Source organism: Papio anubis, chromosome 17, assembly GCF_008728515.1.
Source record: "Papio anubis isolate 15944 chromosome 17, Panubis1.0, whole genome shotgun sequence".
NCBI classification, from domain to species: domain Eukaryota; kingdom Metazoa; phylum Chordata; class Mammalia; order Primates; family Cercopithecidae; genus Papio; species Papio anubis.
This window is the reverse complement of record NC_044992.1, coordinates 38,017,814-38,030,582: the sequence shown is the minus strand read 5'-3', so window position 1 is coordinate 38,030,582 and position 12,769 is coordinate 38,017,814. Positions and strand designations below refer to the sequence as shown.

At 36.0% G+C, this 12,769-nt stretch overlaps 1 long non-coding RNA gene and 1 pseudogene across 1 annotated transcript in view; one reads left to right on the top strand and one right to left on the bottom strand.

Moving 5' to 3' along the window:
- The window catches only part of LOC103878777, a 276,069-nt gene that overhangs the window by 70,619 nt on the left and 192,681 nt on the right, over nucleotides 1-12,769 (bottom strand). The window lies entirely within an intron of this gene.
- LOC116271052 lies at nucleotides 11,038-11,535 on the top strand (annotated as a pseudogene).

The following is a 12,769-nucleotide window of genomic DNA, read 5'->3' as shown; positions in this document are numbered from 1 at the left end:
TTCTCAGACCCAGTCACCCCAAACAAGGGACTTTGATGAAAGGCCAAATCTTCTGAGAGTGTGATCTGAAGTTTATTCTCCTATTAGTGAAAGTGGGAAAGTTGTTTTTCTTCATTTTTATGATTTGGCTGAGATCTAAAGGCCTTGGGGCACCTGGCACAGAGAACTCAAAGTTATTATTGAAAACTGAAAATTTTGATGAACCTAATAGCCAGAGGCAGATCAAGTCCACATGGCATGAAAGTAGGGCAATGAGAAAAGCAGGGTTGTGATAACAGTCAAGTCTCAGACCTGTGGTGAGAAACAACAGAATGAATCAGCGTGCAGGAGAAACAAACCAAGCCAGCAGAAATATTGATTTAGATCCTTTTTAGAAAGAAAATGTCTAGCAGTGACCATTCATTTTGAAATCATTTCTGCTACCAGAAGTCAAAAAGCCAAAAATATTTTATTGGAATCCCACCTAGATGGGCAGTATTGCCAGATCCTACCCACTGGTAATCTCTTACTCCAGCATCTACTTTGAAAGAATCTTAGTCTTCAGGAAAGAGAAAAAAATGCTCCCACTTCTATAACCTTAGAATGTCTTGGCCAACTCAGCCCCTTAGCCTGAGGTGGAGCCCACTTTCTTGTACCTGAAGGGACTTTCACTGCCTTACTGGAGTAATCTTGGCAGTCTTTAAAGTCTATTTAGAGGAGATGGAAGTGAAGATTGTGTGTGTGTGTGTGTGTGTGCGTGTGTACACAAGCACATGTGTGTTGGTTGGTGAAGGAGACAAAAAGCCATCTCGAATCCTGAGAATGAACCTGACTGACATGACCTCCAACAGCCAACTGGCAATAATAGGCAACCACACATTCATTCATTTAACAAAAGTGCCCATTCAAATGGAATATGAATTCAATTACTCCATATTAATTGAATGCCTGCTCTTGTCAAGTTGGGAGGGAGGGGCAGGGGAAATTCGGAGGTTATTATAATAACACAAGTGAATGACAATATCATTTTAGGTAAAATTGGTGTAGAGAAGGTCATGACAAGTAATTGAAACCAGGATATATTTTGAAGATACTGCTGAAAAGATTAACAGATTGAACGTGGAGTATAAGAGACAAAGGAAACTCAAGATGACTCTATGTTTCTTGGCCCAGGCACCTAGTAGGATGAAACTTCCAATCATTGAGATAGGACAGCTGTGGGAGGAGCAGATTTGGGAGCTTAGGAATTAAGAGTTTTGTTTTGGTCATATTCAGCCTGAGATAACAACTTTACATCTAAGAGGGATGTGTTGAGTAGGCAGTTGGATATATGAGAAGGGTTTGAGAAGAAAAGTCGTGAGTTGTAGATATAAATTTAGGAGTTGTCAGAGTTACGATGGCTTTTAAAACCCTGAAACTGGCGAAGATAACCTAGGGAGTAAGTGTAGAACCAAAAAAGAGATCTGAAGTCTGGGCTTTGAGAGATGAGGAAGAATAAGCAGAAAAAAATTAGAGTGATAAGTGAAATGGAAGAAAAACTAAGAAAGGCAGCAAAAGGAAGAAAGCTTCAAGAAGAGAAGGGTCAGCTATTCTAATATTGATAGACCTAATGTGATGAGGAATTATAACGAACTTCTGGATTTGGTATCATGGAGATCGTCAAGGACTGTGGCAAGACTCCTTCAAAGAAGGAAAAAACAAAACACCAATGAGTGTGGGTTCAAAAGAGACTGTGAGTAGAGGAATTGGAAATAGCTAATACAGACAACTGTTTTTAAGGAATTTTTCTATAAAGAGGAGAAGACCCTGACAAAGGGATCAAACCACTGGCTACTTGTCCTAGAAAGTAAAAATGATTCAGGATTCCCAATAGGCTCCAGAATGAAATTTAAGTTGACAATACTTTAGAGATCTTATGCTCAACCCCACTGGGATGATGGAAAAGGATAGAGATAAAAGTAAGGTACAGTACCATTCCTCAGAAAGATTTTAGTCAAATAGAAAATATATTTATGATATCAAGGTCAGAAAAAAAAAATTGCATTTTGTCCTTGAAATGGCCGTACTACTTAAGTATAGCAGACCATGGGCATATGCATATTTAACACTGGGGGATTTTTGAATATTTAGAAGTCATTCCGAGGGTTAAAGATGTGGGTCATTTGCAGTTTTGCTGAAGAGAAAACTGGAATGTGTGTGCTGTTGGGCTGGTACAAAAAAGAGTCATCCACGTACTCAGCCCACTTCCCAGTATCTATGTCTTACTCAGCTTTGTGGTTGTCAACTGTTATGTTCATGATAATATACATCAAGTCCTAGGTCAGTCACTTAAGATTTTCTTTCATGCTTTACAGAAAAGAAAATATACCATTATGTTCCCTAGTTGAGTAACACACTATTGAATGAAATATTTGCTCTTATCTTTTCAGAATTTTGGCTGAAGACCTATAGGTAAAAACAATAAAACATACTCCTAGATTCTTTTGCTCTCTCTGTGGCTATCTCTCTGGGAACCATCATGAATGACACAGTAAAATTATTCTGGACTAGGAAATTAATGATGAACTAACCGATTCAGGGAAGACAAGTAGTAATAGATGCCATTCTAACTGAGAAGGCAACAAACCTACCTTACAAATACCGAAAAACCTAGTTAAAATACACATGATCATACAACTTGCTGTTTTTCTCAGAATCAGAGACATGTTGTTAATGGCAAGACAACGGATTTTCATGATACATACTTGTTGGGTTATGGAAAGAAAGTTAAATCCAAACACAGACTTACAAGATCTGACTCGTTAAAACAATAGAAGTATCCAAACACACAGCAAAGCATGAAACACACAAACAAAATAAGAATATAATAAAGAGAGTCAAGAAAATTACAAAGACAAATTCGGTATTGGCAAAAATAATTAAAGACCATGCAATACCTTGATCTGTGGTAATTGTAAAAAAAATTTTCAGCAGATACTTACTGGAAATAAACATTTTTAAAAGAATTGCAAGATAAATCCATGCTACACTAGAGGATAGAAGTTCCAATTCAAAGAATGAAATCCACCTCCCAGCCCCCCAACATCATAACCTTCTGCTTCTGGTCTGTGTAAGACTAGAAATTCAAATGGTTATTGAATAGAGTTGGTAGGAGAATTTTCAAACGAGTGAAGAATTTCTTTTTCTTTCTCCTCCCACCCACTCAGAAGGAGAGTTGGAAGGGTAGTGCCTCCCCTCTATCATGCTAAGAGAAAGAGAACTTAAAGATTGGCTTGACACCAGAAAAGAAGTCATGTTAACACTGGTTTAATGTTCTTTGAGCAACAAAAATTTATAGGCCTGCCACATGCTGCTACAGGACCAGAATAAAACTAGGGAGAAAGATATTGGAAGAGTCTGATATGTGTTCCTAGGAGTTTCAGGGCACAGATAAACACACAGACTAGTTACTGTGGATGTCTGAAGGGGGAAAGCTGGCTGGATTATCCCTTGTCTACACTTAAAGGAGAAGGGGATTTTAACTTGGGCAAGCTACTTGTCCATGATTTGGCACCATAAGAATGTATGAGGGTCCCAAGGGCCAAGCAGCCATGTTTGAGTTGTCTTAATAGGCTTATCTCAAGGATGACACCATGCTGAAATATGACAAGCAAGCTGTGAGAAGCTATAGAGGATTCTGCAACAGACAGAAACTGATTGCGGGTGTCAGGAGGTCAGTTGGAGAATGCATCTATACCAGGGAACTATGCATGACAAGTGTCTATACATAAAGAGCATTTTGGAGGATCCACCAATACATTCCACAGAAAAGCCAAAACATTATGCCTGACATAAGACAATATGTGTCCAACCACAAGAGGAATACAAACAACTAAATAATAATACTTTTCTCCTACTATTTAGGACCCTCCTTTTAGCTCAGCCTCAGAAGAACAAGAAGGAGACATGAAAGCTCCAGAGGAAGAGTGACAAAACAGTCCTTGCTACTTTTCCTTCTGCAGCCTTGACCTCCCTTTCAAAACAGAGGACATTGCATTTCACGAGAGGTGCAGATACAAGGCTCAGGAATGCAGAGAATAGATCACCAATTCTGTTGCCTTTTACTGGAGTCCTATTCTCTTCTATGATTTTAATAAAAGTACCAAGGAACAAATGGTGAAGAAACATGGCACTGTGTTCAATAGTCCGTCCTTATTAGCTTGAATGTAATTGCTTTGGAAAAGCAGGCATTAACACCCACTAGAGCACTAGTGGAAAGCTTAGTCATTCTAAGCAGATTCTCATAACTCTGGATATTGATTTTGGATTACAAACTTATTGATAAATTGCAACAGACATCCAGCTGTATTGAGTGTCTTCAAAAGGGTCTGGAGAAATGGAAAGTCAGTAGCAACATTAAACAATATTTTGGAGGGGCCAACGACATTGTCATACTGCGATGGCAGCATCTATTATTCTACAAATCCACATCTTTATTTTTCTTTAGATTCTTGGTGCTCATGGGACAACTTGAAGAGGTTTCAATCTCAAGACACAGAAAATATAGATGTACAAAGTCCTAAATATAAAAAGGAAAAAATCTAAACAAGAAACAAAATCTCATCTGTGTATTTCCAGATTGCCCCCAAATGCTTAGAAAATTTGATGATAATCCAATGATAGAAAGTTAGAGTAACTATAAAATATGGCTTGGAAAAAAATTAATTCAGAAACAATTAAATGATTTTAAAAGTTTTGAATTACCAGGATATACATTTTAAAACAATGTAATTTTAATGTTTTCTAAGAGCTCAGATAATATTAGGTGTTTTATAATCTGTTTTAAATTCAATATTATTTCAATAAAAGTATTTTAAACTAATTGAATCAAATATTAAATGTTAAAATTTTTGTTTAATTACATAACCATTTGTTTATAGATTCATATCTACCGTAGTCAAAAAAGAGGAGGAATCTGAGGCAGCTTACAAAAAAGTAAGCAATTAAATAATACAAAATTTTAAAATAAGTAAAGAAATTGGTGTGACAAGGCAATGAAGGCAAAAAAATAAGTCAAGGACAGTACTGATGCAAAAAACTATAATATCTTGTACACTTTCATGAAATGAGGTATACTTAGATCTCATTTCCTGGGGCAAAAATGAAAATATAATTAATTACTAGATTCACAATATTACTAAGAGGAAGTCCAGCCTTTCTTAGCTTTAGACATGAAGGAAATTTATTTTGAATCCTCACGTAGAAGAAACTATGTAATACAACAAACTGAGGCCTCAACAAAATGCCTACAAGACATACATTTACAAAGTTCATATGGCTATTTTCTATATAACATCCCTCAGCTCTAACGTTGATGCCATTTCCAAACCCTGATCAGCTTGAGACAGTTACAAAAGGAGACGAAATACAGCAGTCCTGGCACACAGTCTTCTAGTGGCCTTAGTCTGAAGTTCAGTTATTTCATTCCATCTCCTTACTGGTAGATGAAATTGCCTGCTTGGAACATGAGCCAGATTAGCCTGGGAGCCTTGATAGAAGCCTGTAGTTATTGATTAATTACTATATAGACCAGAGAGAGGGGTGATAGGAGGAAGAATAGAGATTCTAATCCCTGAGAAAAGAAATTAGGACCCATGGTGACCAGACAAAAATGAATAAAGCAAAACTGTTGACAAGAGAATTTATGTAAAGGTAAGCATATAATAATAACAAACAATAAAAACAAATCACCATCATCTTATATTCCTCTTTCTATAGAAAGAATGAATAAGCCACTGAAGGATCAGGGCATGTATTTTCAATTAGTTGTTATTGAAGAAGAGGATTTGCTGTCCCACTCCACTCCTTTCCTTGCAATTTGCAGCAAGGGGTAGGGATATAATGATGAATTCAAGTGCTGTTAATTAAGTCATTTTATGATCTTAGCTCATTTGTATACCTGATTGCATTTTATGTCAAGGATCAGGAATGAAGTCTCCTAGCCACAGGAAATATCATGGTAGCAACTCCAAAGGGGAGCTACGTAGGATGAAAGGCGTAGGTCAGGCAAGCAGCTATTAGAGAATGTGCAGGCATAGCTAACTGAAGTGTATTTAATGACTCACCTTAAAATATTTTGTCCCTCAAACTCATTGCTCTAAACCTCGCTTCTTTTGAGGTTTTAGTTCTGAGAAAGAATGCTAACAAGGTATCCAGATTGTGACAAGATAATGGTTTTACTATAGTGGAATTGGCTTTAATTCTTAAGGGAAAATAGAGCTTGGAGGTACCATGGAGCTGGAATAGTGCTGTTAGAACCCAGGGGACTCCATGTAAAACTACAACAATAGCAAAATAAATAGAAGACTACCTACGGCTCATCTTTCTCAGGAAAGAAGGTTGGGATCATCCAGTGAGAAAAGAACCCTATCACTGGAAGTGATGGCTAAAGGCATCAATCAATCAATGAACAAGGAGGAAAGCCATACTGACCAGCTGTTCATTCATTAATTTGTTCAGCATATTTATTGAATATCTACTTTGTGCCAGGAACTATTCTTGTTATCCTTACAGAAATGAGGATTGTGTATTAAATTTCCTTTTCTCACACACTATCAGAATATCTAAATATGAGGTACACCCTGACCTTCTTGTGTCATTTTTAATAGCCTCCTTTTCTATAAAGGAATTTTAATTGCAATTGTTTTGGTTAGCTTAATTTTTGCTCCAGTGACAGTTTGCCATCTTATCCTGAAAGACACAATATTAAGATGGAATTATGACAGAATCAGGAGATAATATGAGCTATGAGGTTGGACAACAGTTTTTTAAGGAGGGTCAGGAAATTACCTCTGCATGCAGTAACTAGACGTGACTTTAAGTTCCCATCCTATTGTGGAAGGAAAGAGCATGTTGCCATTATGCACAAGAAAGTTGTAGTGCTAGTAAAGAGCATCATTGGAGTTCTGTAATCACAAAGAAGGGAACTGTGTGATCTGGAAGCTGGGGGTGAAATACATGGACAAGAAGCCATAAAAAAAAATCTTGCCGAGAAATGCATACTCAGAAAATACCCAGTGGCGGGCCAAATCATATGCTTCAAGCTAAATCATATTGGTGCCATTTTCAAAATTGGTTGGATTAGGGAGCGTTTCCCAATTTAGGGACCACCAAAGAAAAACTGGTCTACATTGAGGGATGGTTAATCAACCAAACTTGCCTTGAAACTAAAGATGTGAAGTAGAAAGCAAAACAAACATACCTGAAAGGACATCATGAATATTACTGGAATGACTAAGCACTAGAACAGAGCCTCCATGTTCTCGTTTTCTGCAAATAAAGTAGCACAATGCTCACAAAATGAAAGGGGCTAAACTAATACAGTAGCATTTGGCAGACAGGTGTCCCAAAGCCTTAGAGAAGATACTATCTGGTATAACATAGTAAGCGCAGGACTTGACGTCAGAAACATGAGTTGGAGAAGTAGTCAACTTGCATACTAGATTTGTGATAGTTTCCAGATATTTACTCTGAACATTTTATTTATTAGGAAAACATAATTTACACTTCCTATGATGCTCAAAGTCATGTCGATTTTGATATAATACTGAAGATTCTTAAGACACTAAATTATACATGCCAAGCACAAGCAAGAATAAATGTTACAACGTTATGTTAAATGGAAGAGCATACGAAGTAATATATTCAGGATGATTGCCACTGGGGGAATATGGAAACATATGGAAAACTGAAAGAGAATACTCAAAAATGGAAGTTATGATAGAGTCATGGGATTTTATGCATTTTTTATTCTTAAAAAGAAATCAATATTGTTTTATATTGTTATGCCAAAACTAAAATAATATGTATAGAAATATTGGCCCTCACACGTAAAGAATGAAAGGGTTATATGGAAAAACCCCTCTGGTGCTGTGGACACGTGAGTTTTTTTTGCTGTTGTTTATTTGTTTGCTTGTTTTTGTTTGTTTTTTGAGACAGAGTCTCGCTCTGTTGCACAGGCTGGAGTGCAGTGGTGTGACCTGGACTCACTGCAAACTCCGCCTGCTGGGTTCAAGTGATTCTCCTGCCTCAGCCTCCGAAGTAGTTGGGATTACAGGAGCACGCCACCACGCCCAGCTAATTTTTGTACTTTTAGTAGAGATGGGGTTTCACCATGTTCACCAGGATGGTCTCAATCTCCTGACGTCGTGATCTGCCTGACTCAGCCTCCCAAAGTGCTGGGATTACAGGCGTGAGCCACAGTGCCCGGCTGAGATTTTTTAATAGTATAAAACAGTAAGATAGGAGAAAGTCAACAATTTTCAGAAGGAAGGTGTTTTCAAGATGGACCCAACCTAAAACACCTTACTTTCATCCGTACCTATTGCTTCAGTTCAAGTCAAAGAGAACACAAAACAGAAACACCTTGGACAATGTTGAGCACCAGTTTTGTCAGGCATTGTCTTTAGACACAAAGATATACACAACAGTGAATAAGCAGACTTGCTGCTTACTCACACAAGGATTCTACAGGGCTGTTTTTTTTCTTTTTTTCTTTTTGTACTATGTATATGCTATGGTTTGAATGAGCATCCCCTTCAAAACTCCGGTGTTGCCAATGTGATAAGAGATAGGGCCTTTAAGAGGTGATTAGGCCCTGAGAGCTCATTTCTCATGAATGGGATTAAAGTCCTTGTACATGGGGATTCATGCAGCATTAGGTAGTTTGCCCTTCTGCCTTCTGTCATGTGAAGAGCCTTCGCCAGACAACCACACCTGCCAGTGCCTGGGTCTTAGATTTCCCAGCTTCTAGAACTGTGAGGAAATACATTTCTGTACTTTACAAGCTACCCAGTCTCAAGTATTTTTGCTATAGCAGCATAAAATTGAAAAAGACAGTGTATAAAAGAAAAGAAAAACCCCCTACCTTCTTTACAGATAGAAATGCACATGACCAAATCTGTGGAGACAATCAGTGATGGCACTCTAAACTATGAACTTGCAGAAATAGCAGAGAGACTAGACACAGAAAATTCTCTAGCTTTAATACTAATTCTGGGGGAAAAAAAGCTATAAAAAAGGTTGTATAGCTTATAAATAGCACATAATGCAGAAAGGATCAATGGGAAATGTAGAATAAAAATAATAATTTTCTAAATGTCCTAACAGAACCAAGAACGAAATGTCATCTTTGCCGTGTTCTACTTTTAATTTAACCAATTCCTCAAAAATTGTTGATGGTTAATTAAATATGAGGCTTCTAATACTCAAGGGTTTTTCTTTCAAGAAACTAACATCTCATGGAAACCTGATATCCTCAGCTAGTTGGAACCAAGAACAGCTTCATTTTGATGAAAATGCAGTGACTTCATTGGCATCAGGGAAACTTCAGAAGTACAAGGATTCCAATAGGTACATCAGCAAATATGAAAAGCCTAGCAAATACAGGAAGAGTAAGGAATATGCCTTCAACAATTTAGCTAGAGTTCAGTATTTCTTAATAGGTAAAACATTCTAAGATCAAGAGAATGAAGGGTAGTATGAAAAATGCTGGATGTTAAGGCATATACAAGGAAACAGAAAGCATAAAATACTATGGAATAAATTTAACAAAAGTGCAAAACATATTCTGAAAGCTACAAAACATTGTTTTAAGAAGATAAAAAAGAACTAAAATATGAAAAAGTATTTCATGTTTCTGGATTGGAAGTATTAATATTGTAGAGATGCCAATTACCCTCAAACAGATCTACAAATTCAGCGCAATCCCTATCAAAATCCCAGCAGCCTTTTTTGTAGCAATGGACAAGCCAATGCTAATCCAGGCTCATTGCAAGGGACCCTAATTACATAAAACATCCTTAAAAAATGAAGAAAGTAGGAAGATTCATATTTCACAGTTTCAAAACTTACTACAAAAATACAGCAATTAAGACAGTGTAGTATTAACACACAAATTGATATATAGATCAATAAAATGAAATTGAACGTTGAGAAAAGAAATTTCCATACATTTGAGGTCAATTGATTTTTGACAAGAGTGCCAAGACAATTCAATGGAGAAAGAATGGTCTTTTCAACACATTGTATCAGGACAACTTGATGTCCTCATGCACAAGAATTAAGTTGAATTTCTTCCTTACACCATAAAAATTAATTCCAAATGGATCACAGAACTAAACGTAAGAGCTAAAAATATAAAACTTTTTGAAGGAAATAGGAACAGACTTTGACCTTGGGTTATGCCTAGCCTTCTTAGATGCAATACCAAAAGCACAATTATTTTAAAAAGGCATAAATAAATTGGACTTCATCAAAATTAAAAACTCTTGTGCTTTAAAGTCCATCATCAAGAAAGTAAAAAGGACAACCAAACCATGGAATGAGAGTATTTGCAAATAATATATCTGATGAAGGATTTGTGTCAAGAATATACACAGAATGCTTGCAACTCAACAATAAAAAGACAAATAACCTCAACAAAAATTAGGCAAAATATATGAATGAATATTTTGTCAAAGAAAATATGCCAATAGCCAATAAGCACATGGGAAGATGCTCACCATCATTAGCAGTTAGGAAAATACAAATCATAACCACAATGAGAGTCTACTTCACACCCATTAGGATGACTGTAATAAAAAAATAGTAACAAGTATTTGCATGGATGTGGAGAAGTTGGAACCCTTATACTTATGCTGATGTGATGTAAAACGGTGGAACCACTATGGAATACAGTTTGGCAGTTCCTCAAAAAGTTAAACAGTTACCATGTGACTCGGCAATTCCACTTCTAGGTATATGCTCAAGATAAATGAAAACTAATATTCACATAAGAACTTGCATACCAATGTTCATAACAGCATTATTCTTAATAGCTAAAAAATAAAACACTCAAATGTTCATCAACTGATAAGTGAACAAATAAAAACTGGTCTTACAAGCCTTCTGGTTTGTCTCTGGAGGTAGGAAATGCCAAGGTGCAACCAGTCAAGCTACTGCCCAGTGCTCATCAAGACAATAGTCATCTTGTAGGGCAGCTCAGGTTCTACTGTCTGGCAGTGGAATTAAAGAGCCACCATGTTGAGCAAAAGGACAAAGACCAAGGCCACCAAGAAGCACTCACCAAACATAATATTCAGTGTGTTTGCCACACTGGACAAGTCACAGATTCAAGAGGTCAAAAAGACCTTTGACATTATTGATCAGAATAGAGATTCTTTCAACAAGGAAGATGTGCATGACATGCTTGCTTCTCTCTTCATCAGAATCCAACTGATGTATAGCAAGATTCTGTAATGAGTGAGGTTCTGGGCTTATAAATTTCATCAGTGCCCTACTGTTTGGTGAGAAATTAAATAGCACAGATCCTGAAGATGTCATGAGAAATGCTTTAGCCTGCTTTGATAAAGAAGCAACAGGAACCATTCAGGAAGACTATTGGAGAGAACTGCTGGCAACAATGGGAAGTGAATGAGCTGTACAGAGAAGGCCCTACTGACAAAAAAAAAAGGAAATTTTAATTACATTGAGTTCACATGCAGCCTTAAACATGGGGCAAAAGACAAAGATGATTGAAACATCAGCTAAAACCTCAAAACTATTGTATCTTATACTATTTCCTGGATAGTTTGCCTCATCATCATAGACCCTGTTGCATGTACTTAGTTTTACAGCTTTGCCTTTTTAAATATATTTATTCCAGATCTTTTTGCCACTTAGCACTTGTATAATCAGACTGTAAATGAAGTTGTACATTGTACTGAAAAAGAAGATTACTAATAAAAATCAACATATATAAAAGCTCAGGAGAATATATCTTTATTTCTGGTTTTACTGGATTGTTACATTTTTATATAATAAAATGCAATTTAAAAATGCATAAAATATTAAATATAAAAATGAGTATATTCATACAATGGAATATTGTTTGGCAATAAACAGGAGTGATATACTGATACATTTTCCATATTAAATTAAACTTTGAAAATATTATGCTAAGTGAAAGAACTCAGTCACAAAAGATCCCATAATGCATATTTCCTTTTATATTAAATGTCTAGAAAAGAATAATTTATAGATGCAGAAAATATGCTTATGGTTGCCTAGGTCTCCAGAAAGAAGAAGTGAATAGGGAGTGATTGCCAATGGATATGGAGCTTTCTTCTTGGAATGATGAAAATGTTCTATAAGTTGTTGTGTTGGTGGTCACACAACTCTGTGAATACACTTTAAATGGGTGAATTGTATGATATGTGAATTATATCTCAATAAAGCAGTTAAAATACACGTAAGGAGAACCTGACAAAGCAGTTGTCATGCTAGAACGCTTTAATACTCTTGTAGTATGGATACAAAATAAAGAACATAGAAACTCTGAGTTATATCATTAATATAGTTATGTAATTTAATAGATACATAGCAATCTCTTTACCCTACAAATGTGGGGAAAACACCAGTCTTCCAAATTTCCCTAGAACACGTAGTAAAATTAGTACATATAAGAACATAAAATGATTATATGCATAATGCAATAAATTTGAAATAAAGACAAAATATTCAATCAAAAAATGAACTATGTTAAAATAGGAAAGACTTCCTAAAGCAATAACTGGTTAAAAAAAAAGAAATTCAAGCTGATTTTACAAAATGAATATAAAAACAATAACAAACAGAATGGTTTATGTCAGATCATATAAGACATGAACTATAATCAATGTTACTATTAAATAAGAAATAAAAATAAATTAAGCATTCAGCTCAGTAATTTATAAAAACTAACATCAAATTATACTAGAAACACAAGAAAAAG